This window comes from Conger conger, chromosome 12, assembly GCF_963514075.1.
Source record: "Conger conger chromosome 12, fConCon1.1, whole genome shotgun sequence".
Classification (NCBI taxonomy): domain Eukaryota; kingdom Metazoa; phylum Chordata; class Actinopteri; order Anguilliformes; family Congridae; genus Conger; species Conger conger.
In genome coordinates, this window is record NC_083771.1 from 47,086,795 (window position 1) to 47,107,830 (window position 21,036).

The window sequence follows — 21,036 nt, forward strand, 5'->3', positions numbered from 1 at the left end:
GCAGCAAGGGGCAGGTCGACTTCAAATTGAGGCAGCCTCACAATTGCCTCCTCATTCATACTGGAGGTCTGATCTAGGACTGCACTGAAGCGTTCGGCACACCTTTCAGGGATTTTGTCCATCTCTGTGAGTAGTGTGATTCCATCTGTGCTCAGGAGAGCTTTGATTCCCTTCCTGTCATGTTCAGAATTGAGTTTGATTCTCTGATGGTACGAGTGTCTGTTTTTCCTTTTAGTCCTGCCAAAAAATGGCGTTGTAGCATTGGCCTGTACGGGGATCAAACCTGCGACCTTGGCGTTATTAGCACCACACTCTAAACAACTGAGCTAACCGGCCCCCACATTAGTGTAGTGTTGCACGTGCCTCTAGGAAAAGGAGCGCCTTGACTCTTACACCATGAATAGAGTCATTCTGGAGGGGGCTTTCTCATCCTGGTGTGATTCCCAAATAGCTGCGTTTTTTCTGTGGGTGGGGAATTAGCTCAAATGGTAGAGCGCTCGCTTAGCATGCGAGAGGTAGCGGGATCGATGCCCGCATTCTCCAGTGCAGTCTATTTAGTTTGTTGAAGTCTCGTGCTGTTCTCAGGTGAGATGAAGACACTGCATACAGATTGAACACCAGGGTATTTTTCATCCTGGTGTGATTCCCACATAGCTGTGTTTTCCCCTGTCGGTGGGGAATTAGCTCAAATGGTAGAGTGCTCGCTTAGCATGCGAGAGGTAGCGGGATCGATGCCCGCATTCTCCAATGGCTTCTTACGTTTTTTGAAGTCTTGTGCTGTGCTCAGATGAGATGAGGACATTTTCCAATGTCCAAATGGACTGGAAGAGCCTTGATACCTTTTTCCCTAGCCGAGGCTCGGTCACCTGGAGATTTGCCTGATGGCTTTTTACTCTAGGGTAGGTGGTGCAGCAAGGGGCAGGTCGACTTCAAATTGAGGCAGCCTCACAATTGCCTCCTCATTCATACTGGAGGGCTGATCTAGGACTGCACTGAAGCGTTCGGCACACCTTTCAGGGATTTTGTCCATCTCTGTGAGTAGTGTGATTCCATCTGTGCTCAGGAGAGCTTTGATTCCCTTCCTGTCATGTTCAGAATTGAGTTTGATTCTCTGATGGTACGAGTGTCTGTTTTTCCTTTTAGTCCTGCCAAAAAATGGCAATGTAGCATTGGCCAGTACGGGGATCGAACCCGCGACCTTGGCGTTATTAGCACCACGCTCTAACCAACTGAGCTAACCGGCCCCCACATTAGTCTAGTCTTGCACGTGCCTCTAGGAAAAGGAGCGCCTTGACTCTTACACCATGAATAGAGTCATTCTGGAGGGGGCTTTCTCATCCTGGTGTGATTCCCAAATAGCTGCGTTTTTTCTGTGTGTGGGGAATTAGCTCAAATGGTAGAGCGCTCGCTTAGCATGCGAGAGGTAGCGGGATCGATGCCCGCATTCTCCAGTGCAGTCTATTTAGTTTGTTGAAGTCTCGTGCTGTTCTCAGGTGAGATGAAGACACACTGCATACAGATTGAACACCAGGGTATTTTTCATCCTGGTTTGATTCCCACATAGCTGCATTTTTTCTGTGGGTGGGGAATTAGCTCAAATGGTAGAGCGCTCGCTTAGCATGCGAGAGGTAGCGGGATCGATGCCCGCATTCTCCAGTGCAGTCTATTTAGTTTGTTGAAGTCTCGTGCTGTTCTCAGGTGAGATGAAGACACACTGCATACAGATTGAACACCAGGGTATTTTTCATCCTGGTGTGATTCCCACATAGCTGTGTTTTCCCCTGTCGGTGGGGAATTAGCTCAAATGGTAGAGTGCTCGCTTAGCATGCGAGAGGTAGCGGGATCGATGCCCGCATTCTCCAATGGCTTCTTACGTTTTTTGAAGTCTTGTGCTGTGCTCAGATGAGATGAGGACATTTTCCAATGTCCAAATGGACTGGAAGAGCCTTGATACCTTTTTCCCTAGCCGAGGCTCGGTCACCTGGAGATTTGCCTGATGGCTTTTCACTCTCGGGTAGGTGGTGCAGCAAGGGGCAGGTCGACTTCAAATTGAGGCAGCCTCACAATTGCCTCCTCATTCATACTGGAGGTCTGATCTAGGACTGCACTGAAGCGTTCGGCACACCTTTCAGGGATTTTGTCCATCTCTGTGAGTAGTGTGATTCCATCTGTGCTCAGGAGAGCTTTGATTCCCTTCCTGTCATGTTCAGAATTGAGTTTGATTCTCTGATGGTACGAGTGTCTGTTTTTCCTTTTAGTCCTGCCAAAATATGGCGTTGTAGCATTGGCCTGTACGGGGATCAAACCTGCGACCTTGGCGTTATTAGCACCACACTCTAAACAACTGAGCTAACCGGCCCCCACATTAGTGTAGTGCTGCACGTGCCTCTAGGAAAAGGAGCGCCTTGACTCTTACACCATGAATAGAGTCATTCTGGAGGGGGCTTTCTCATCCTGGTGTGATTCCCAAATAGCTGCGTTTTTTCTGTGGGTGGGGAATTAGCTCAAATGGTAGAGCGCTCGCTTAGCATGCGAGAGGTAGCGGGATCGATGCCCGCATTCTCCAGTGCAGTCTATTTAGTTTGTTGAAGTCTCGTGCTGTTCTCAGGTGAGATGAAGACACACTGCATACAGATTGAACACCAGGGTATTTTTCATCCTGGTGTGATTCCCACATAGCTGTGTTTTCCCCTGTCGGTGGGGAATTAGCTCAAATGGTAGAGTGCTCGCTTAGCATGCGAGAGGTAGCGGGATCGATGCCCGCATTCTCCAATGGCTTCTTACGTTTTTTGAAGTCTTGTGCTGTGCTCAGATGAGATGAGGACATTTTCCAATGTCCAAATGGACTGGAAGAGCCTTGATACCTTTTTCCCTAGCCGAGGCTCGGTCACCTGGAGATTTGCCTGATGGCTTTTTACTCTAGGGTAGGTGGTGCAGCAAGGGGCAGGTCGACTTCAAATTGAGGCAGCCTCACAATTGCCTCCTCATTCATACTGGAGGGCTGATCTAGGACTGCACTGAAGCGTTCGGCACACCTTTCAGGGATTTTGTCCATCTCTGTGAGTAGTGTGATTCCATCTGTGCTCAGGAGAGCTTTGATTCCCTTCCTGTCATGTTCAGAATTGAGTTTGATTCTGTGATGGTACGAGTGTCTGTTTTTCCTTTTAGTCCTGCCAAAAAATGGCAATGTAGCATTGGCCAGTACGGGGATCGAACCCGCGACCTTGGCGTTATTAGCACCACGCTCTAACCAACTGAGCTAACCGGCCCCCACATTAGTCTAGTCTTGCACGTGCCTCTAGGAAAAGGAGCGCCTTGACTCTTACACCATGAATAGAGTCATTCTGGAGGGGGCTTTCTCATCCTGGTGTGATTCCCAAATAGCTGCGTTTTTTCTGTGTGTGGGGAATTAGCTCAAATGGTAGAGCGCTCGCTTAGCATGCGAGAGGTAGCGGGATCGATGCCCGCATTCTCCAGTGCAGTCTATTTAGTTTGTTGAAGTCTCGTGCTGTTCTCAGGTGAGATGAAGACACACTGCATACAGATTGAACACCAGGGTATTTTTCATCCTGGTTTGATTCCCACATAGCTGCATTTTTTCTGTGGGTGGGGAATTAGCTCAAATGGTAGAGCGCTCGCTTAGCATGCGAGAGGTAGCGGGATCGATGCCCGCATTCTCCAGTGCAGTCTATTTAGTTTGTTGAAGTCTCGTGCTGTTCTCAGGTGAGATGAAGACACACTGCATACAGATTGAACACCAGGGTATTTTTCATCCTGGTGTGATTCCCACATAGCTGTGTTTTCCCCTGTCGGTGGGGAATTAGCTCAAATGGTAGAGTGCTCGCTTAGCATGCGAGAGGTAGCGGGATCGATGCCCGCATTCTCCAATGGCTTCTTACGTTTTTTGAAGTCTTGTGCTGTGCTCAGATGAGATGAGGACATTTTCCAATGTCCAAATGGACTGGAAGAGCCTTGATACCTTTTTCCCTAGCCGAGGCTCGGTCACCTGGAGATTTGCCTGATGGCTTTTCACTCTCGGGTAGGTGGTGCAGCAAGGGGCAGGTCGACTTCAAATTGAGGCAGCCTCAAAATTGCCTCCTCATTCATACTGGAGGGCTGATCTAGGACTGCACTGAAGCGTTCGGCACACCTTTCAGGGATTTTGTCCATCTCTGTGAGTAGTGTGATTCCATCTGTGCTCAGGAGAGCTTTGATTCCCTTCCTGTCATGTTCAGAATTGAGTTTGATTCTCTGATGGTACGAGTGTCTGTTTTTCCTTTTAGTCCTGCCAAAAAATGGCAATGTAGCATTGGCCAGTACGGGGATCGAACCCGCGACCTTGGCGTTATTAGCACCACGCTCTAACCAACTGAGCTAACCGGCCCCCACATTAGTCTAGTCTTGCACGTGCCTCTAGGAAAAGGAGCGCCTTGACTCTTACACCATGAATAGAGTCATTCTGGAGGGGGCTTTCTCATCCTGGTGTGATTCCCAAATAGCTGCGTTTTTTCTGTGTGTGGGGAATTAGCTCAAATGGTAGAGCGCTCGCTTAGCATGCGAGAGGTAGCGGGATCGATGCCCGCATTCTCCAGTGCAGTCTATTTAGTTTGTTGAAGTCTCGTGCTGTTCTCAGGTGAGATGAAGACACACTGCATACAGATTGAACACCAGGGTATTTTTCATCCTGGTTTGATTCCCACATAGCTGCGTTTTCCCCTGTAGGTGGGGAATTAGCTCAAATGGTAGAGTGCTCGCTTAGCATGCGAGAGGTAGCGGGATCGATGCCCGCATTCTCCAATGGCTTCTTACGTTTTTTGAAGTCTTGTGCTGTGCTCAGATGAGATGAGGACATTTTCCAATGTCCAAATGGACTGGAAGAGCCTTGATACCTTTTTCCCTAGCCGAGGCTCGGTCACCTGGAGATTTGCCTGATGGCTTTTTACTCTAGGGTAGGTGGTGCAGCAAGGGGCAGGTCGACTTCAAATTGAGGCAGCCTCACAATTGCCTCCTCATTCATACTGGAGGGCTGATCTAGGACTGCACTGAAGCGTTCGGCACACCTTTCAGGGATTTTGTCCATCTCTGTGAGTAGTGTGATTCCATCTGTGCTCAGTAGAGCTTTGATTCCCTTCCTGTCATGTTCAGAATTGAGTTTGATTCTCTGATGGTACGAGTGTCTGTTTTTCCTTTTAGTCCTGCCAAAAAATGGCGTTGTAGCATTGGCCAGTACGGGGATCAAACCCGCGACCTTGGCGTTATTAGCACCACGCTCTAAACAACTGAGCTAACCGGCCCCCACATTAGTGAAGTTTTGCACGTGCATCTAGGAAAAGGAGCGCCTTGACTCTTACGCCATGAATAGAGTCATTCTGGAGGGGGCTTTCTCATCCTGGTGTGATTCCCAAATAGCTGGGTTTTTTTCTGTGGGTGGGGAATTAGCTCAAATGGTAGAGCGCTCGCTTAGCATGCGAGCGGTAGCGGGATCGATGCCCGCATTCTCCAGTGCAGTCTATTTAGTTTGTTGAAGTCTCGTGCTCTTCTCAGGTGATATGAAGACACACTGCATACAGATTGAACACCAGGGTATTTTTCATCCTGGTGTGATTCCCACATAGCTGCGTTTTCCCCTGTAGGTGGGGAAGTAGCTCAAATGGTAAAGCGCTCGCTTAGCATGCGATAGGTAGCGGGATCGATGCCCGCATTCTCCAATGGCTTCTTACGTTTTTTGAAGTCTTGTGCTGTGCTCAGATGAGATGAGGACATTTTCCAATGTCCAAATGGACTGGAAGAGCCTTGATACCTTTTTCCCTAGCCGAGGCTCGGTCACCTGGAGATTTGCCTGATGGCTTTTTACTCTAGGGTAGGTGGTGCAGCAAGGGGCAGGTCGACTTCAAATTGAGGCAGCCTCACAATTGCCTCCTCATTCATACTGGAGGGCTGATCTAGGACTGCACTGAAGCGTTCGGCACACCTTTCAGGGATTTTGTCCATCTCTGTGAGTAGTGTGATTCCATCTGTGCTCAGGAGAGCTTTGATTCCCTTCCTGTCATGTTCAGAATTGAGTTTGATTCTCTGATGGTACGAGTGTCTGTTTTTCCTTTTAGTCCTGCCAAAAAATGGCAATGTAGCATTGGCCAGTATGGGGATCGAACCCGCGACCTTGGCGTTATTAGCACCACGCTCTAACCAACTGAGCTAACCGGCCCCCACATTAGTCTAGTCTTGCACGTGCCTCTAGGAAAAGGAGCGCCTTGACTCTTACACCATGAATAGAGTCATTCTGGAGGGGGCTTTCTCATCCTGGTGTGATTCCCAAATAGCTGCGTTTTTTCTGTGGGTGGGGAATTAGCTGAAATGGTAGAGCGCTCGCTTAGCATGCGAGAGGTAGCGGGATCGATGCCAGCATTCTCCAGTGCAGTCTATTTAGTTTGTTGAAGTCTCGTGCTGTTCTCAGGTGAGATGAAGACACACTGCATACAGATTGAACACCAGGGTATTTTTCATCCTGGTTTGATTCCCACATAGCTGCGTTCTCCCCTGTAGGTGGGGAATTAGCTCAAATGGTAGAGTGCTCGCTTAGCATGCGAGAGGTAGCGGGATCGATGCCCGCATTCTCCAATGGCTTCTTACGTTTTTTGAAGTCTTGTGCTGTGCTCAGATGAGATGAGGACATTTTCCAATGTCCAAATGGACTGGAAGAGCCTTGATACCTTTTTCCCTAGCCGAGGCTCGGTCACCTGGAGATTTGCCTGATGGCTTTTTACTCTAGGGTAGGTGGTGCAGCAAGGGGCAGGTCGACTTCAAATTGAGGCAGCCTCACAATTGCCTCCTCATTCATACTGGAGGTCTGATCTAGGACTGCACTGAAGCGTTCGGCACACCTTTCAGGGATTTTGTCCATCTCTGTGAGTAGTGTGATTCCATCTGTGCTCAGGAGAGCTTTGATTCCCTTCCTGTCATGTTCAGAATTGAGTTTGATTCTCTGATGGTACGAGTGTCTGTTTTTCCTTTTAGTCCTGCCAAAAAATGGCGTTGTAGCATTGGCCTGTACGGGGATCAAACCTGCGACCTTGGCGTTATTAGCACCACACTCTAAACAACTGAGCTAACCGGCCCCCACATTAGTGTAGTGTTGCACGTGCCTCTAGGAAAAGGAGCGCCTTGACTCTTACACCATGAATAGAGTCATTCTGGAGGGGGCTTTCTCATCCTGGTGTGATTCCCAAATAGCTGCGTTTTTTCTGTGGGTGGGGAATTAGCTCAAATGGTAGAGCGCTCGCTTAGCATGCGAGAGGTAGCGGGATCGATGCCCGCATTCTCCAGTGCAGTCTATTTAGTTTGTTGAAGTCTCGTGCTGTTCTCAGGTGAGATGAAGACACACTGCATACAGATTGAACACCAGGGTATTTTTCATCCTGGTGTGATTCCCACATAGCTGTGTTTTCCCCTGTCGGTGGGGAATTAGCTCAAATGGTAGAGTGCTCGCTTAGCATGCGAGAGGTAGCGGGATCGATGCCCGCATTCTCCAATGGCTTCTTACGTTTTTTGAAGTCTTGTGCTGTGCTCAGATGAGATGAGGACATTTTCCAATGTCCAAATGGACTGGAAGAGCCTTGATACCTTTTTCCCTAGCCGAGGCTCGGTCACCTGGAGATTTGCCTGATGGCTTTTTACTCTAGGGTAGGTGGTGCAGCAAGGGGCAGGTCGACTTCAAATTGAGGCAGCCTCACAATTGCCTCCTCATTCATACTGGAGGGCTGATCTAGGACTGCACTGAAGCGTTCGGCACACCTTTCAGGGATTTTGTCCATCTCTGTGAGTAGTGTGATTCCATCTGTGCTCAGGAGAGCTTTGATTCCCTTCCTGTCATGTTCAGAATTGAGTTTGATTCTGTGATGGTACGAGTGTCTGTTTTTCCTTTTAGTCCTGCCAAAAAATGGCAATGTAGCATTGGCCAGTACGGGGATCGAACCCGCGACCTTGGCGTTATTAGCACCACGCTCTAACCAACTGAGCTAACCGGCCCCCACATTAGTCTAGTCTTGCACGTGCCTCTAGGAAAAGGAGCGCCTTGACTCTTACACCATGAATAGAGTCATTCTGGAGGGGGCTTTCTCATCCTGGTGTGATTCCCAAATAGCTGCGTTTTTTCTGTGTGTGGGGAATTAGCTCAAATGGTAGAGCGCTCGCTTAGCATGCGAGAGGTAGCGGGATCGATGCCCGCATTCTCCAGTGCAGTCTATTTAGTTTGTTGAAGTCTCGTGCTGTTCTCAGGTGAGATGAAGACACACTGCATACAGATTGAACACCAGGGTATTTTTCATCCTGGTTTGATTCCCACATAGCTGCATTTTTTCTGTGGGTGGGGAATTAGCTCAAATGGTAGAGCGCTCGCTTAGCATGCGAGAGGTAGCGGGATCGATGCCCGCATTCTCCAGTGCAGTCTATTTAGTTTGTTGAAGTCTCGTGCTGTTCTCAGGTGAGATGAAGACACACTGCATACAGATTGAACACCAGGGTATTTTTCATCCTGGTGTGATTCCCACATAGCTGTGTTTTCCCCTGTCGGTGGGGAATTAGCTCAAATGGTAGAGTGCTCGCTTAGCATGCGAGAGGTAGCGGGATCGATGCCCGCATTCTCCAATGGCTTCTTACGTTTTTTGAAGTCTTGTGCTGTGCTCAGATGAGATGAGGACATTTTCCAATGTCCAAATGGACTGGAAGAGCCTTGATACCTTTTTCCCTAGCCGAGGCTCGGTCACCTGGAGATTTGCCTGATGGCTTTTCACTCTCGGGTAGGTGGTGCAGCAAGGGGCAGGTCGACTTCAAATTGAGGCAGCCTCAAAATTGCCTCCTCATTCATACTGGAGGGCTGATCTAGGACTGCACTGAAGCGTTCGGCACACCTTTCAGGGATTTTGTCCATCTCTGTGAGTAGTGTGATTCCATCTGTGCTCAGGAGAGCTTTGATTCCCTTCCTGTCATGTTCAGAATTGAGTTTGATTCTCTGATGGTACGAGTGTCTGTTTTTCCTTTTAGTCCTGCCAAAAAATGGCAATGTAGCATTGGCCAGTACGGGGATCTAACCCGCGACCTTGGCGTTATTAGCACCACGCTCTAACCAACTGAGCTAACCGGCCCCCACATTAGTCTAGTCTTGCACGTGCCTCTAGGAAAAGGAGCGCCTTGACTCTTACACCATGAATAGAGTCATTCTGGAGGGGGCTTTCTCATCCTGGTGTGATTCCCAAATAGCTGCGTTTTTTCTGTGTGTGGGGAATTAGCTCAAATGGTAGAGCGCTCGCTTAGCATGCGAGAGGTAGCGGGATCGATGCCCGCATTCTCCAGTGCAGTCTATTTAGTTTGTTGAAGTCTCGTGCTGTTCTCAGGTGAGATGAAGACACACTGCATACAGATTGAACACCAGGGTATTTTTCATCCTGGTTTGATTCCCACATAGCTGCGTTTTCCCCTGTAGGTGGGGAATTAGCTCAAATGGTAGAGTGCTCGCTTAGCATGCGAGAGGTAGCGGGATCGATGCCCGCATTCTCCAATGGCTTCTTACGTTTTTTGAAGTCTTGTGCTGTGCTCAGATGAGATGAGGACATTTTCCAATGTCCAAATGGACTGGAAGAGCCTTGATACCTTTTTCCCTAGCCGAGGCTCGGTCACCTGGAGATTTGCCTGATGGCTTTTTACTCTAGGGTAGGTGGTGCAGCAAGGGGCAGGTCGACTTCAAATTGAGGCAGCCTCACAATTGCCTCCTCATTCATACTGGAGGGCTGATCTAGGACTGCACTGAAGCGTTCGGCACACCTTTCAGGGATTTTGTCCATCTCTGTGAGTAGTGTGATTCCATCTGTGCTCAGGAGAGCTTTGATTCCCTTCCTGTCATGTTCAGAATTGAGTTTGATTCTCTGATGGTACGAGTGTCTGTTTTTCCTTTTAGTCCTGCCAAAAAATGGCGTTGTAGCATTGGCCAGTACGGGGATCAAACCCGCGACCTTGGCGTTATTAGCACCACGCTCTAAACAACTGAGCTAACCGGCCCCCACATTAGTGTAGTTTTGCACGTGCATCTAGGAAAAGGAGCGCCTTGACTCTTACGCCATGAATAGAGTCATTCTGGAGGGGGCTTTCTCATCCTGGTGTGATTCCCAAATAGCTGCGTTTTTTTCTGTGGGTGGGGAATTAGCTCAAATGGTAGAGCGCTCGCTTAGCATGCGAGCGGTAGCGGGATCGATGCCCGCATTCTCCAGTGCAGTCTATTTAGTTTGTTGAAGTCTCGTGCTCTTCTCAGGTGATATGAAGACACACTGCATACAGATTGAACACCAGGGTATTTTTCATCCTGGTGTGATTCCCACATAGCTGCGTTTTCCCCTGTAGGTGGGGAAGTAGCTCAAATGGTAAAGCGCTCGCTTAGCATGCGAGAGGTAGCGGGATCGATGCCCGCATTCTCCAATGGCTTCTTACGTTTTTTGAAGTCTTGTGCTGTGCTCAGATGAGATGAGGACATTTTCCAATGTCCAAATGGACTGGAAGAGCCTTGATACCTTTTTCCCTAGCCGAGGCTCGGTCACCTGGAGATTTGCCTGATGGCTTTTTACTCTAGGGTAGGTGGTGCAGCAAGGGGCAGGTCGACTTCAAATTGAGGCAGCCTCACAATTGCCTCCTCATTCATACTGGAGGGCTGATCTAGGACTGCACTGAAGCGTTCGGCACACCTTTCAGGGATTTTGTCCATCTCTGTGAGTAGTGTGATTCCATCTGTGCTCAGGAGAGCTTTGATTCCCTTCCTGTCATGTTCAGAATTGAGTTTGATTCTCTGATGGTACGAGTGTCTGTTTTTCCTTTTAGTCCTGCCAAAAAATGGCAATGTAGCATTGGCCAGTACGGGGATCGAACCCGCGACCTTGGCGTCATTAGCACCACGCTCTAACCAACTGAGCTAACCGGCCCCCACATTAGTCTAGTCTTGCACGTGCCTCTAGGAAAAGGAGCGCCTTGACTCTTACACCATGAATAGAGTCATTCTGGAGGGGGCTTTCTCATCCTGGTGTGATTCCCAAATAGCTGCGTTTTTTCTGTGGGTGGGGAATTAGCTCAAATGGTAGAGCGCTCGCTTAGCATGCGAGAGGTAGCGGGATCGATGCCAGCATTCTCCAGTGCAGTCTATTTAGTTTGTTGAAGTCTCGTGCTGTTCTCAGGTGAGATGAAGACACACTGCATACAGATTGAACACCAGGGTATTTTTCATCCTGGTGTGATTCCCACATAGCTGCGTTCTCCCCTGTAGGTGGGGAATTAGCTCAAATGGTAGAGTGCTCGCTTAGCATGCGAGAGGTAGCGGGATCGATGCCCGCATTCTCCAATGGCTTCTTACGTTTTTTGAAGTCTTGTGCTGTGCTCAGATGAGATGAGGACATTTTCCAATGTCCAAATGGACTGGAAGAGCCTTGATACCTTTTTCCCTAGCCGAGGCTCGGTCACCTGGAGATTTGCCTGATGGCTTTTTACTCTAGGGTAGGTGGTGCAGCAAGGGGCAGGTCGACTTCAAATTGAGGCAGCCTCACAATTGCCTCCTCATTCATACTGGAGGGCTGATCTAGGACTGCACTGAAGCGTTCGGCACACCTTTCAGGGATTTTGTCCATCTCTGTGAGTAGTGTGATTCCATCTGTGCTCAGGAGAGCTTTGATTCCCTTCCTGTCATGTTCAGAATTGAGTTTGATTCTCTGACGGTACGAGTGTCTGTTTTTCCTTTTAGTCCTGCCAAAAAATGGCGTTGTAGCATTGGCCAGTACGGGGATCAAACCCGTGACCTTGGCGTTATTAGCACCACGCTCTAAACAACAGAGCTAACCGGCCCCCACATTAGTCTAGTTTTGCACGTGCCTCTAGGAAAAGGAGCGCCTTGACTCTTACGCCATGAATAGAGTCATTCTGGAGGGGGCTTTCTCATCCTGGTGTGATTCCCAAATAGCTGCGTTTTTTTCTGTGGGTGGGGAATTAGCTCAAATGGTAGAGCGCTCGCTTAGCATGCGAGAGGTAGCGGGATCAATGCCCGCATTCTCCAGTGCAGTCTATTTAGTTTGTTGAAGTCTCGTGCTCTTCTCAGGTGATATGAAGACACACTGCATACAGATTGAACACCAGGGTATTTTTCATCCTGGTGTGATTCCCACATAGCTGCGTTTTCCCCTGTAGGTGGGGAAGTAGCTCAAATGGTAAAGCGCTCGCTTAGCATGCGAGAGGTAGCGGGATCGATGCCCGCATTCTCCAATGGCTTCTTACGTTTTTTGAAGTCTTGTGCTGTGCTCAGATGAGATGAGGACATTTTCCAATGTCCAAATGGACTGGAAGAGCCTTGATACCTTTTTCCCTAGCCGAGGCTCGGTCACCTGGAGATTTGCCTGATGGCTTTTTACTCTAGGGTAGGTGGTGCAGCAAGGGGCAGGTCGACTTCAAATTGAGGCAGCCTCACAATTGCCTCCTCATTCATACTGGAGGGCTGATCTAGGACTGCACTGAAGCGTTCGGCACACCTTTCAGGGATTTTGTCCATCTCTGTGAGTAGTGTGATTCCATCTGTGCTCAGGAGAGCTTTGATTCCCTTCCTGTCATGTTCAGAATTGAGTTTGATTCTCTGATGGTACGAGTGTCTGTTTTTCCTTTTAGTCCTGCCAAAAAATGGCAATGTAGCATTGGCCAGTACGGGGATCGAACCCGCGACCTTGGCGTTATTAGCACCACGCTCTAACCAACTGAGCTAACCGGCCCCCACATTAGTCTAGTCTTGCACCTGCCTCTAGGAAAAGGAGCGCCTTGACTCTTACACCATGAATAGAGTCATTCTGGAGGGGGCTTTCTCATCCTGGTGTGATTCCCAAATAGCTGCGTTTTTTCTGTGGGTGGGGAATTAGCTGAAATGGTAGAGCGCTCGCTTAGCATGCGAGAGGTAGCGGGATCGATGCCCGCATTCTCCAGTGCAGTCTATTTAGTTTGTTGAAGTCTCGTGCTGTTCTCAGGTGAGATGAAGACACACTGCATACAGATTGAACACCAGGGTATTTTTCATCCTGGTGTGATTCCCACATAGCTGCGTTCTCCCCTGTAGGTGGGGAATTAGCTCAAATGCTAGAGTGCTCGCTTTGCATGCGAGAGGTAGCGGGATCGATGCCCGCATTCTCCAATGGCTTCTTACGTTTTTTGAAGTCTTGTGCTGTGCTCAGATGAGATGAGGACATTTTCCAATGTCCAAATGGACTGGAAGAGCCTTGATACCTTTTTCCCTAGCCGAGGCTCGGTCACCTGGAGATTTGCCTGATGGCTTTTTACTCTAGGGTAGGTGGTGCAGCAAGGGGCAGGTCGACTTCAAATTGAGGCAGCCTCACAATTGCCTCCTCATTCATACTGGAGGGCTGATCTAGGACTGCACTGAAGCGTTCGGCACACCTTTCAGGGATTTTGTCCATCTCTGTGAGTAGTGTGATTCCATCTGTGCTCAGGAGAGCTTTGATTCCCTTCCTGTCATGTTCAGAATTGAGTTTGATTCTGTGATGGTACGAGTGTCTGTTTTTCCTTTTAGTCCTGCCAAAAAATGGCAATGTAGCATTGGCCAGTATGGGGATCGAACCCGCGACCTTGGCGTTATTAGCACCACGCTCTAACCAACTGAGCTAACCGGCCCCCACATTAGTCTAGTCTTGCACGTGCCTCTAGGAAAAGGAGCGCCTTGACTCTTACACCATGAATAGAGTCATTCTGGAGGGGGCTTTCTCATCCTGGTGTGATTCCCAAATAGCTGCGTTTTTTCTGTGGGTGGGGAATTAGCTCAGATGGTAGAGCGCTCGCTTAGCATGCGAGAGGTAGCGGGACCGATGCCCGCATTCTCCAGTGCAGTCTATTTAGTTTGTTGAAGTCTCGTGCTGTTCTCAGGTGAGATGAAGACACACTGCATACAGATTGAACACCAGGGTATTTTTCATCCTGGTGTGATTCCCACATAGCTGTGTTTTCCCCTGTCGGTGGGGAATTAGCTCAAATGGTAGAGTGCTCGCTTAGCATGCGAGAGGTAGCGGGATCGATGCCCGCATTCTCCAATGGCTTCTTACGTTTTTTGAAGTCTTGTGCTGTGCTCAGATGAGATGAGGACATTTTCCAATGTCCAAATGGACTGGAAGAGCCTTGATACCTTTTTCCCTAGCCGAGGCTCGGTCACCTGGAGATTTGCCTGATGGCTTTTTACTCTAGGGTAGGTGGTGCAGCAAGGGGCAGGTCGACTTCAAATTGAGGCAGCCTCACAATTGCCTCCTCATTCATACTGGAGGGCTGATCTAGGACTGCACTGAAGCGTTCGGCACACCTTTCAGGGATTTTGTCCATCTCTGTGAGTAGTGTGATTCCATCTGTGCTCAGGAGAGCTTTGATTCCCTTCCTGTCATGTTCAGAATTGAGTTTGATTCTCTGATGGTACGAGTGTCTGTTTTTCCTTTTAGTCCTGCCAAAAAATGGCAATGTAGCATTGGCCAGTACGGGGATCGAACCCGCGACCTTGGCGTTATTAGCACCACGCTCTAACCAACTGAGCTAACCGGCCCCCACATTAGTCGAGTTTTGCACGTGCCTCTAGGAAAAGGAGCGCCTTGACTCTTACACCATGAATAGAGTCATTCTGGAGGGGGCTTTCTCATCCTGGTGTGATTCCCAAATAGCTGCGTTTTTTTCTGTGGGTGGGGAATTAGCTCAAATGGTAGAGCGCTCGCTTAGCATGCGAGAGGTAGCGGGATCGATGCCCGCATTCTCCAGTGCAGTCTATTTAGTTTGTTGAAGTCTCGTGCTGTTCTCAGGTGAGATGAAGACACACTGCATACAGATTGAACACCAGGGTATTTTTCATCCTGGTGTGATTCCCACATAGCTGCGTTTTCCCCTGTACGTGGGGAATTCGCTCAAATGGTAGAGTGCTCGCTTAGCATGCGAGAGGTAGCGGGATCGATGCCCGCATTCTCCAATGGCTTCTTACGTTTTTTGAAGTCTTGTGCTGTGCTCAGATGAGATGAGGACATTTTCCAATGTCCAAATGGACTGGAAGAGCCTTGATACCTTTTTCCCTAGCCGAGGCTCGGTCACCTGGAGATTTGCCTGATGGCTTTTTACTCTAGGGTAGGTGGTGCAGCAAGGGGCAGGTCGACTTCAAATTGAGGCAGCCTCACAATTGCCTCCTCATTCATACTGGAGGGCTGATCTAGGACTGCACTGAAGCGTTCGGCACACCTTTCAGGGATTTTGTCCATCTCTGTGAGTAGTGTGATTCCATCTGTGCTCAGGAGAGCTTTGATTCCCTTCCTGTCATGTTCAGAATTGAGTTTGATTCTCTGATGGTACGAGTGTCTGTTTTTCCTTTTAGTCCTGCCAAAAAATGGCAATGTAGCATTGGCCAGTACGGGGATCGAACCCGCGACCTTGGCGTTATTAGCACCACGCTCTAACCAACTGAGCTAACCGGCCCCCACATTAGTCTAGTTTTGCACGTGCCTCTAGGAAAAGGAGCGCCTTGACTCTTACACCATGAATAGAGTCATTCTGGAGGGGGCTTTCTCATCCTGGTGTGATTCCCAAATAGCTGCGTTTTTTTCTGTGGGTGGGGAATTAGCTCAAATGGTAGAGCGCTCGCTTAGCATGCGAGAGGTAGCGGGATCGATGCCCGCATTCTCCAGTGCAGTCTATTTAGTTTGTTGAAGTCTCGTGCTCTTCTCAGGTGAGATGAAGACACACTGCATACAGATTGAACACCAGGGTATTTTTCATCCTGGTGTGATTCCCACATAGCTGCGTTTTCCCCTGTAGGTGGGGAAGTAGCTCAAATGGTATAGCGCTCGCTTAGCATGCGAGAGGTAGCGGGATCGATGCCCGCATTCTCCAATGGCTTCTTACGTTTTTTGAAGTCTTGTGCTGTGCTCAGATGAGATGAGGACATTTTCCAATGTCCAAATGGACTGGAAGAGCCTTGATACCTTTTTCCCTAGCCGAGGCTCGGTCACCTGGAGATTTGCCTGATGGCTTTTTACTCGAGGGTAGGTGGTGCAGCAAGGGGCAGGTCGACTTCAACTTGAGGCAGCCTCACAATTGCCTCCTCATTCATACTGGAGGGCTGATCTAGGACTGCATTGAAGCGTTCGGCACACCTTTCAGGGATTTTGTCCATCTCTGTGAGTAGTGTGATTCCATCTGTGCTCTGCTCAGGAAAGCTTTGATTCCCTTCCTGTCAGGTTCAGAATTGAGTTTGATTCTCTGATGGTACGAGTGTCTGTTTTTCCTTTTAGTCCTGCCAAAAAATGGCAAAGTAGCATTGGCCAGTACGGGGATCGAACCCGCGACCTTGGCGTTATTAGCACCACGCTCTAACCAACTGAGCTAACCGGCCCCCTCATTAGTCTAGTTTTGCACGTGCCATTCTGGAGGGGGCTTTCTCATCCTGGTGTGATTCCCAAATAGCTGCGTTTTTTCTGTGGGTGGGGAATTAGCTCAAATGGTAGAGCGCTCGCTTAGCATGCGAGAGGTAGCGGGATCGATGCCCGCATTCTCTAGTGCAGTCTATTTAGTTTGTTGAAGTCTCGTGCTGTGCTCAGCTGAGATGAAGACACACTGCATTTGGAATAAACACCAGGGCATTTTCCATCCTGGTGTGATTACCACATAGCTGTGTTTTCCCTTGTGGGTGGGGAATTAGCTCAAATGGTAGAGTGCTCGCTTAGCATGTGAGAGGTAGCGGGATTGATGCCCGCGTTCTCCAATGGCTTCTTACGTTTTTTGAAGTCTTGTGCTGTGTTCAGATGAGATGAGGACATTTTCCAATGTCCAAATGGACTGGAAGAGCCTCGATACCTTTTTCCCTAGCCGAGACTCGGTCACCTGGAGATTTGCCTGATGGCTTTTTACTCTAGGGTAGGTGGTGCAGCAAGGGGCAGGTCGACTTCAACTTGAGGCAGCCTCACAATTGCCTCCTCATTCATACTGCAGGGCTGATCTAGGACTGCATTGAAGCGTTCGGCACACCTTTCAGGGATTTTGTCCATCTCTGAGTAGTGTGATTCCATCTGTGCTCAGGAAAGCTTTGATTCCCTTCCTGTCAGGTTCAGAATTGAGTTTGATTCTCTGATGGTACGAGTGTCTGTTTTTCCTTTTAGTCCTGCCAAAAAATGGCAAAGTAGCATTGGCCAGTACGGGGATCGAACCCTCGACCTTGGCGTTATTAGCACCACGCTCTAACCAACTGAGCTAACCTGCCCCCTCATTAGTCTAGTTTTGCACGTGCCTCTAGGAAAAGGAGCGCCTTGACTCTTACGCCATGAATAGAGTCATTCTGGAGGGGGCTTTCTCATCCTGGTGTGATTCCCAAATAGCTGCGTTTTTTCTGTGGGTGGGGAATTAGCTCAAATGGTAGAGCGCTCGCTTAGCATGCGAGAGGTAGCGGGATCGATGCCCGCATTCTCCAGTGCAGTCTATTTAGTTTGTTGAAGTCTCGTGCTGTGCTCAGCTGAGATGAAGACGCACTGCATTCGGAATAAACACCAGGGCATTTTCCATCCTGGTGTGATTACCACATAGCTGTGTTTTCCCTTGTGGGTGGGGAATTAGCTCAAATGGTAGAGCGCTTGCTTAGCATGTGAGAGGTAGCGGGATCGATGCCAGCATTTTCCAATGGCTTCTTATGTTTTTTGAAGTCTTGTGCTGTGTTCAGATGAGATGAGGACATTTTCCAATGTCCAAATGGACTGGAAGAGCCTCGATACCTTTTTTCCTAGCCGAGACTCGGTCACCTGGAGATTTGCCTGATGGCTTTTTACTCTAGGGTAGGTGGTGCAGCAAGGGGCAGGTCGACTTCAAATTGAGGCAGCCTCACAATTGCCTCCTCATTCATACTGTAGGGCTGATCTAGGACTGCATTGAAGCGTTCGGCACACCTTTCAGGGATTTTGTCCATCTCTGTGAGTAGTGTGATTCCATCTGTGCTCAGGAAAGCTTTGATTCCCTTCCTGTCAGGTTCAGAATTGAGTTTGATTCTCTGATGGTACGAGTGTCTGTTTTTCCTTTTAGTCCTGCCAAAAAATGGCAAAGTAGCATTGGCCAGTACGGGGATCGAACCCGCGACCTTGGCGTTATTAGCACCACGCTCTAACCAACAGAGCTAACCGGCCCCCTCATTAGTCTAGTTTTGCACGTGCCATTCTGGAGGGGGCTTTCTCATCCTGGTGTGATTCCCAAATAGCTGCGTTTTTTCTGTGGGTGGGGAATTAGCTCAAATGGTAGAGCGCTCGCTTAGCATGTGGGAGGTAGCGGGATTGATGCCCGCATTCTCCAATGGCTTCTTACGTTTTCTGAAGTCTTGTGCTGTGTTCAGATGAGATGAGGACATTTTCCAATGTCCAAATGGACTGGAAGAGCCTCGATACCTTTTTCCCGCTTGCTTAGCATGCGAGAGGTAGCGGGGTTTTTGTCTGCTGGGGCGTCTTTCACGTTTGTTCGTGTCTTGCGCTCTGCTTTTGCAAATATTATACTAGGTATGACTTATGAAATGATATCTACGCACCAAACCAAGTATGGAAATACCTGAACTGACCCATGATGCTTCACAATGCTTCGGAAGAACTATTTTGGGCACGGCTACGTAGGAACATCCTGGGGCCTAAAAGTTCCAATTTTTCATGTTTCTGTTCAGGATGGTCATTAGGTCCTCAAAATCGATTGAGCAACAACAACAACAGCCGATCCCAACTTATCAACTGCCTCACTGCCCACTGCTCTCAGAGTGTGTCCATCAAGAACCTCGTTTTCATTTACATTGAATCGCGGTTAAAAATTCTAATGTACATTAACAGTGGGTTTATATATTGCTATTGGACGCCACACATCTTGGCCTAGGAAGGTGCTGTTTCGAAACAGGTGAAGATTGTGCCTTACGAATTGCTGTTTGTAATTTTGGGGGCATCGGCATGGACCGAACTTGCCAACGCTCGCTGAAATCGCATCTTCGTAGGTTGAGGTATGACGTCACCAAGTGCAAAGTAAAACATCCCCTTTTATTCCTATTGGAAGTGACAATTGCACTCCTCGTATCTTTGTCTTGGTCTACCAACCGACATATAACAGAACATAGTGTAATGAAAAAGAAAATACAAACGGGAAGAAATGAATTTAAAAAAACGTGCTAAAACCGTGCTGCTGTACGTCGCTCAAAGTGAAAAGCAGGAAATACAAAATATGAAAACTCAGTGTTAAAAGTTAAAAGTGTCAAGTACTTCACTTGAAATTGAAAAGAGTCATTTTCTGAAACAAGTGTAAAAACAGTTGGCAGTGTGCCGAAGGGAGCAGTGGCCTGAGGCGGTTGGAGGGTGGGGAAGTGTCCTCGAGCAAGACACCTGAACCCCAAATGCTCCTGAGGAGCTGGTTGCTGCCTTGCATGGCAGCCAGTTGCTGTTCTTGTGTGAGTGTTTCTCTGAGTTGGTGAATAAGAAGCATCAATTGTACAGCACTTTGTTATAAAGCGGCTAAATAAATGCCAACCATTTATGTAATGTAAGAAAACCCAGACGTCCAAAGACCTCCAAACGAGGATGTCAAATTCTCTTTTGTTCTAATCTACACACGTTGATTTCTTTTGGGGGGGATTAGAGTAGACTAAAAACACCACGGACAGGGAAAAGCAGATGAAGGTGAAACAGATATGTTTTTCGGTGTCTTTTTTTTTAGATGTCAACGGAGGCTGCCTCGACTAAAATGTCTGTGTTCTCCTCATTTAGTTTTTAGAAATTAATCACTCATCCATTTATTTATTGCAAGCAGAAAGGAGGTCATGGAGTTTAAGGCATCTGCCTCCCTTGGCTCAACCAGTATATTTGTGTGTTGCCAGCATAGCCATGGAAGCTAACATTATGTCCCCTGATGTTATCCCGTAATGGAGGCACATAGAGTGAGAATAGCACACCAAAGGTTATGTCATGTTTCTCACATGGTCTCCCAGATTATTGTAATGTTTGTTCAAAACCACTATAGAATACAATCAGAGAGACCAACCCAGCTCTTAAGATGATGTAAGAGAATTCCATGGTCTGTTGTGTCGCACTTAAAGCAAGAAGAACCAGAACTGAAACCTTATTTGCATTAGTAATCACATCGCTAATTATCTCAGTGCTATGATTAGCTCTGAAACCTGACTGACATTTCTCTGGAATATTGTTGTCATTTAAAAAATGTATTTGGCTGAAAACAACTTTTCTAGTATCTTGCTTAAAAAGGGGAGGTTTGATATCAGCCTGTAATTTCTGAAAACTCCACAACCCAAGTTTGGTTTCGAAAGCAACCAAACTAATTTGGGTTTCCAGCTATGAATGCCTCTCATTCACTTATTCACACACCCACACACACACACACACACACACACACACACACTTTTGGATAAAAGCACTATTTAAATGCAGTCCATTTACCATTATATTACAAACAAGATGCACGAAAAACAGGCATTTAATTTCAACCTGTGTTCAATATGGATATTTAATGTTGGATGATTAGTTGCAGTGTCTTCAGGTTCATCCTTTTATACAGTGCGGCATTTGCAAATTCTTGGCATTTTTTAACTTTCTATTTATAAATTCATTTGTTTTAATGACTTAGGTCATTCAAACAACACAGTATGTTGCTAAAACCAGTCAGTATGTCATTAAACATCTTTAGAAATCGACTCAGTAAGTAATTTTGAGGGTTTGGTGGTCTGACACTTTATAGTCTTTTTGTTTTGATTTTAGTTTTTTTAATATTTTTTTTGTTCTCACTGCTGAATGTAAAGCACTTTGAGTTACATTTTATGTATGAAAGGTGCTATATGACTAAAGCTTATTGGTATTATTTGTATTATTTAATACTTCTTTTTAAGGCAAAGAAATACATTTTCATCTTATTGTGGCTACACCGAGATCGGAACCACGGACCTTGCGTGTCACCGTCATTTACTTTTCCCACTACGCTACAGGC

At 47.8% G+C, this 21,036-nt stretch overlaps 48 non-coding genes across 48 annotated transcripts; 28 read left to right on the forward strand and 20 right to left on the reverse strand.

Moving 5' to 3' along the window:
* Positions 1 to 262: 262 nt before the first annotated feature.
* trnai-aau (transfer RNA isoleucine (anticodon AAU)) lies at positions 263 to 336 on the reverse strand. The gene has a single exon. It is a non-coding gene; the product is annotated as a tRNA-Ile (tRNA).
* Positions 337 to 470: 134 nt separating this feature from the next.
* Positions 471 to 543, forward strand: trnaa-agc (transfer RNA alanine (anticodon AGC)). Its single transcript has one exon. It is a non-coding gene; the product is annotated as a tRNA-Ala (tRNA).
* Positions 544 to 674: 131 nt separating this feature from the next.
* trnaa-agc (transfer RNA alanine (anticodon AGC)) lies at positions 675 to 747 on the forward strand. The gene has a single exon. It is a non-coding gene; the product is annotated as a tRNA-Ala (tRNA).
* Positions 748 to 1,170: 423 nt separating this feature from the next.
* Positions 1,171 to 1,244, reverse strand: trnai-aau (transfer RNA isoleucine (anticodon AAU)). The gene has a single exon. It is a non-coding gene; the product is annotated as a tRNA-Ile (tRNA).
* Positions 1,245 to 1,378: 134 nt separating this feature from the next.
* trnaa-agc (transfer RNA alanine (anticodon AGC)) lies at positions 1,379 to 1,451 on the forward strand. The gene has a single exon. It is a non-coding gene; the product is annotated as a tRNA-Ala (tRNA).
* A 132-nt stretch (positions 1,452 to 1,583) lies between these two features.
* Positions 1,584 to 1,656, forward strand: trnaa-agc (transfer RNA alanine (anticodon AGC)). Its single transcript has one exon. It is a non-coding gene; the product is annotated as a tRNA-Ala (tRNA).
* Positions 1,657 to 1,789: 133 nt separating this feature from the next.
* trnaa-agc (transfer RNA alanine (anticodon AGC)) lies at positions 1,790 to 1,862 on the forward strand. The gene has a single exon. It is a non-coding gene; the product is annotated as a tRNA-Ala (tRNA).
* A 423-nt stretch (positions 1,863 to 2,285) lies between these two features.
* On the reverse strand, positions 2,286 to 2,359 carry trnai-aau (transfer RNA isoleucine (anticodon AAU)). The gene has a single exon. It is a non-coding gene; the product is annotated as a tRNA-Ile (tRNA).
* A 134-nt stretch (positions 2,360 to 2,493) lies between these two features.
* trnaa-agc (transfer RNA alanine (anticodon AGC)) lies at positions 2,494 to 2,566 on the forward strand. Its single transcript has one exon. It is a non-coding gene; the product is annotated as a tRNA-Ala (tRNA).
* Positions 2,567 to 2,699: 133 nt separating this feature from the next.
* On the forward strand, positions 2,700 to 2,772 carry trnaa-agc (transfer RNA alanine (anticodon AGC)). The gene has a single exon. It is a non-coding gene; the product is annotated as a tRNA-Ala (tRNA).
* A 423-nt stretch (positions 2,773 to 3,195) lies between these two features.
* Positions 3,196 to 3,269, reverse strand: trnai-aau (transfer RNA isoleucine (anticodon AAU)). The gene has a single exon. It is a non-coding gene; the product is annotated as a tRNA-Ile (tRNA).
* Positions 3,270 to 3,403: 134 nt separating this feature from the next.
* On the forward strand, positions 3,404 to 3,476 carry trnaa-agc (transfer RNA alanine (anticodon AGC)). The gene has a single exon. It is a non-coding gene; the product is annotated as a tRNA-Ala (tRNA).
* A 132-nt stretch (positions 3,477 to 3,608) lies between these two features.
* trnaa-agc (transfer RNA alanine (anticodon AGC)) lies at positions 3,609 to 3,681 on the forward strand. Its single transcript has one exon. It is a non-coding gene; the product is annotated as a tRNA-Ala (tRNA).
* Positions 3,682 to 3,814: 133 nt separating this feature from the next.
* trnaa-agc (transfer RNA alanine (anticodon AGC)) lies at positions 3,815 to 3,887 on the forward strand. The gene has a single exon. It is a non-coding gene; the product is annotated as a tRNA-Ala (tRNA).
* A 423-nt stretch (positions 3,888 to 4,310) lies between these two features.
* Positions 4,311 to 4,384, reverse strand: trnai-aau (transfer RNA isoleucine (anticodon AAU)). Its single transcript has one exon. It is a non-coding gene; the product is annotated as a tRNA-Ile (tRNA).
* A 134-nt stretch (positions 4,385 to 4,518) lies between these two features.
* On the forward strand, positions 4,519 to 4,591 carry trnaa-agc (transfer RNA alanine (anticodon AGC)). Its single transcript has one exon. It is a non-coding gene; the product is annotated as a tRNA-Ala (tRNA).
* Positions 4,592 to 4,724: 133 nt separating this feature from the next.
* trnaa-agc (transfer RNA alanine (anticodon AGC)) lies at positions 4,725 to 4,797 on the forward strand. The gene has a single exon. It is a non-coding gene; the product is annotated as a tRNA-Ala (tRNA).
* Positions 4,798 to 5,220: 423 nt separating this feature from the next.
* Positions 5,221 to 5,294, reverse strand: trnai-aau (transfer RNA isoleucine (anticodon AAU)). The gene has a single exon. It is a non-coding gene; the product is annotated as a tRNA-Ile (tRNA).
* Positions 5,295 to 5,429: 135 nt separating this feature from the next.
* Positions 5,430 to 5,502, forward strand: trnaa-agc (transfer RNA alanine (anticodon AGC)). The gene has a single exon. It is a non-coding gene; the product is annotated as a tRNA-Ala (tRNA).
* A 629-nt stretch (positions 5,503 to 6,131) lies between these two features.
* Positions 6,132 to 6,205, reverse strand: trnai-aau (transfer RNA isoleucine (anticodon AAU)). Its single transcript has one exon. It is a non-coding gene; the product is annotated as a tRNA-Ile (tRNA).
* A 340-nt stretch (positions 6,206 to 6,545) lies between these two features.
* trnaa-agc (transfer RNA alanine (anticodon AGC)) lies at positions 6,546 to 6,618 on the forward strand. Its single transcript has one exon. It is a non-coding gene; the product is annotated as a tRNA-Ala (tRNA).
* Positions 6,619 to 7,041: 423 nt separating this feature from the next.
* Positions 7,042 to 7,115, reverse strand: trnai-aau (transfer RNA isoleucine (anticodon AAU)). Its single transcript has one exon. It is a non-coding gene; the product is annotated as a tRNA-Ile (tRNA).
* A 134-nt stretch (positions 7,116 to 7,249) lies between these two features.
* On the forward strand, positions 7,250 to 7,322 carry trnaa-agc (transfer RNA alanine (anticodon AGC)). Its single transcript has one exon. It is a non-coding gene; the product is annotated as a tRNA-Ala (tRNA).
* Positions 7,323 to 7,455: 133 nt separating this feature from the next.
* On the forward strand, positions 7,456 to 7,528 carry trnaa-agc (transfer RNA alanine (anticodon AGC)). The gene has a single exon. It is a non-coding gene; the product is annotated as a tRNA-Ala (tRNA).
* Positions 7,529 to 7,951: 423 nt separating this feature from the next.
* trnai-aau (transfer RNA isoleucine (anticodon AAU)) lies at positions 7,952 to 8,025 on the reverse strand. The gene has a single exon. It is a non-coding gene; the product is annotated as a tRNA-Ile (tRNA).
* Positions 8,026 to 8,159: 134 nt separating this feature from the next.
* On the forward strand, positions 8,160 to 8,232 carry trnaa-agc (transfer RNA alanine (anticodon AGC)). Its single transcript has one exon. It is a non-coding gene; the product is annotated as a tRNA-Ala (tRNA).
* A 132-nt stretch (positions 8,233 to 8,364) lies between these two features.
* Positions 8,365 to 8,437, forward strand: trnaa-agc (transfer RNA alanine (anticodon AGC)). The gene has a single exon. It is a non-coding gene; the product is annotated as a tRNA-Ala (tRNA).
* Positions 8,438 to 8,570: 133 nt separating this feature from the next.
* trnaa-agc (transfer RNA alanine (anticodon AGC)) lies at positions 8,571 to 8,643 on the forward strand. The gene has a single exon. It is a non-coding gene; the product is annotated as a tRNA-Ala (tRNA).
* Positions 8,644 to 9,066: 423 nt separating this feature from the next.
* trnai-aau (transfer RNA isoleucine (anticodon AAU)) lies at positions 9,067 to 9,140 on the reverse strand. Its single transcript has one exon. It is a non-coding gene; the product is annotated as a tRNA-Ile (tRNA).
* Positions 9,141 to 9,274: 134 nt separating this feature from the next.
* trnaa-agc (transfer RNA alanine (anticodon AGC)) lies at positions 9,275 to 9,347 on the forward strand. Its single transcript has one exon. It is a non-coding gene; the product is annotated as a tRNA-Ala (tRNA).
* A 133-nt stretch (positions 9,348 to 9,480) lies between these two features.
* Positions 9,481 to 9,553, forward strand: trnaa-agc (transfer RNA alanine (anticodon AGC)). The gene has a single exon. It is a non-coding gene; the product is annotated as a tRNA-Ala (tRNA).
* Positions 9,554 to 9,976: 423 nt separating this feature from the next.
* Positions 9,977 to 10,050, reverse strand: trnai-aau (transfer RNA isoleucine (anticodon AAU)). The gene has a single exon. It is a non-coding gene; the product is annotated as a tRNA-Ile (tRNA).
* A 135-nt stretch (positions 10,051 to 10,185) lies between these two features.
* trnaa-agc (transfer RNA alanine (anticodon AGC)) lies at positions 10,186 to 10,258 on the forward strand. The gene has a single exon. It is a non-coding gene; the product is annotated as a tRNA-Ala (tRNA).
* A 629-nt stretch (positions 10,259 to 10,887) lies between these two features.
* Positions 10,888 to 10,961, reverse strand: trnai-aau (transfer RNA isoleucine (anticodon AAU)). The gene has a single exon. It is a non-coding gene; the product is annotated as a tRNA-Ile (tRNA).
* Positions 10,962 to 11,301: 340 nt separating this feature from the next.
* Positions 11,302 to 11,374, forward strand: trnaa-agc (transfer RNA alanine (anticodon AGC)). Its single transcript has one exon. It is a non-coding gene; the product is annotated as a tRNA-Ala (tRNA).
* A 423-nt stretch (positions 11,375 to 11,797) lies between these two features.
* On the reverse strand, positions 11,798 to 11,871 carry trnai-aau (transfer RNA isoleucine (anticodon AAU)). The gene has a single exon. It is a non-coding gene; the product is annotated as a tRNA-Ile (tRNA).
* A 135-nt stretch (positions 11,872 to 12,006) lies between these two features.
* trnaa-agc (transfer RNA alanine (anticodon AGC)) lies at positions 12,007 to 12,079 on the forward strand. The gene has a single exon. It is a non-coding gene; the product is annotated as a tRNA-Ala (tRNA).
* Positions 12,080 to 12,708: 629 nt separating this feature from the next.
* Positions 12,709 to 12,782, reverse strand: trnai-aau (transfer RNA isoleucine (anticodon AAU)). Its single transcript has one exon. It is a non-coding gene; the product is annotated as a tRNA-Ile (tRNA).
* An 836-nt stretch (positions 12,783 to 13,618) lies between these two features.
* Positions 13,619 to 13,692, reverse strand: trnai-aau (transfer RNA isoleucine (anticodon AAU)). The gene has a single exon. It is a non-coding gene; the product is annotated as a tRNA-Ile (tRNA).
* A 340-nt stretch (positions 13,693 to 14,032) lies between these two features.
* trnaa-agc (transfer RNA alanine (anticodon AGC)) lies at positions 14,033 to 14,105 on the forward strand. Its single transcript has one exon. It is a non-coding gene; the product is annotated as a tRNA-Ala (tRNA).
* Positions 14,106 to 14,528: 423 nt separating this feature from the next.
* On the reverse strand, positions 14,529 to 14,602 carry trnai-aau (transfer RNA isoleucine (anticodon AAU)). Its single transcript has one exon. It is a non-coding gene; the product is annotated as a tRNA-Ile (tRNA).
* A 135-nt stretch (positions 14,603 to 14,737) lies between these two features.
* On the forward strand, positions 14,738 to 14,810 carry trnaa-agc (transfer RNA alanine (anticodon AGC)). Its single transcript has one exon. It is a non-coding gene; the product is annotated as a tRNA-Ala (tRNA).
* Positions 14,811 to 15,439: 629 nt separating this feature from the next.
* trnai-aau (transfer RNA isoleucine (anticodon AAU)) lies at positions 15,440 to 15,513 on the reverse strand. Its single transcript has one exon. It is a non-coding gene; the product is annotated as a tRNA-Ile (tRNA).
* A 135-nt stretch (positions 15,514 to 15,648) lies between these two features.
* Positions 15,649 to 15,721, forward strand: trnaa-agc (transfer RNA alanine (anticodon AGC)). Its single transcript has one exon. It is a non-coding gene; the product is annotated as a tRNA-Ala (tRNA).
* A 634-nt stretch (positions 15,722 to 16,355) lies between these two features.
* Positions 16,356 to 16,429, reverse strand: trnai-aau (transfer RNA isoleucine (anticodon AAU)). Its single transcript has one exon. It is a non-coding gene; the product is annotated as a tRNA-Ile (tRNA).
* Positions 16,430 to 17,219: 790 nt separating this feature from the next.
* trnai-aau (transfer RNA isoleucine (anticodon AAU)) lies at positions 17,220 to 17,293 on the reverse strand. Its single transcript has one exon. It is a non-coding gene; the product is annotated as a tRNA-Ile (tRNA).
* A 134-nt stretch (positions 17,294 to 17,427) lies between these two features.
* Positions 17,428 to 17,500, forward strand: trnaa-agc (transfer RNA alanine (anticodon AGC)). Its single transcript has one exon. It is a non-coding gene; the product is annotated as a tRNA-Ala (tRNA).
* A 629-nt stretch (positions 17,501 to 18,129) lies between these two features.
* trnai-aau (transfer RNA isoleucine (anticodon AAU)) lies at positions 18,130 to 18,203 on the reverse strand. Its single transcript has one exon. It is a non-coding gene; the product is annotated as a tRNA-Ile (tRNA).
* Positions 18,204 to 21,036: the final 2,833 nt, after the last annotated feature.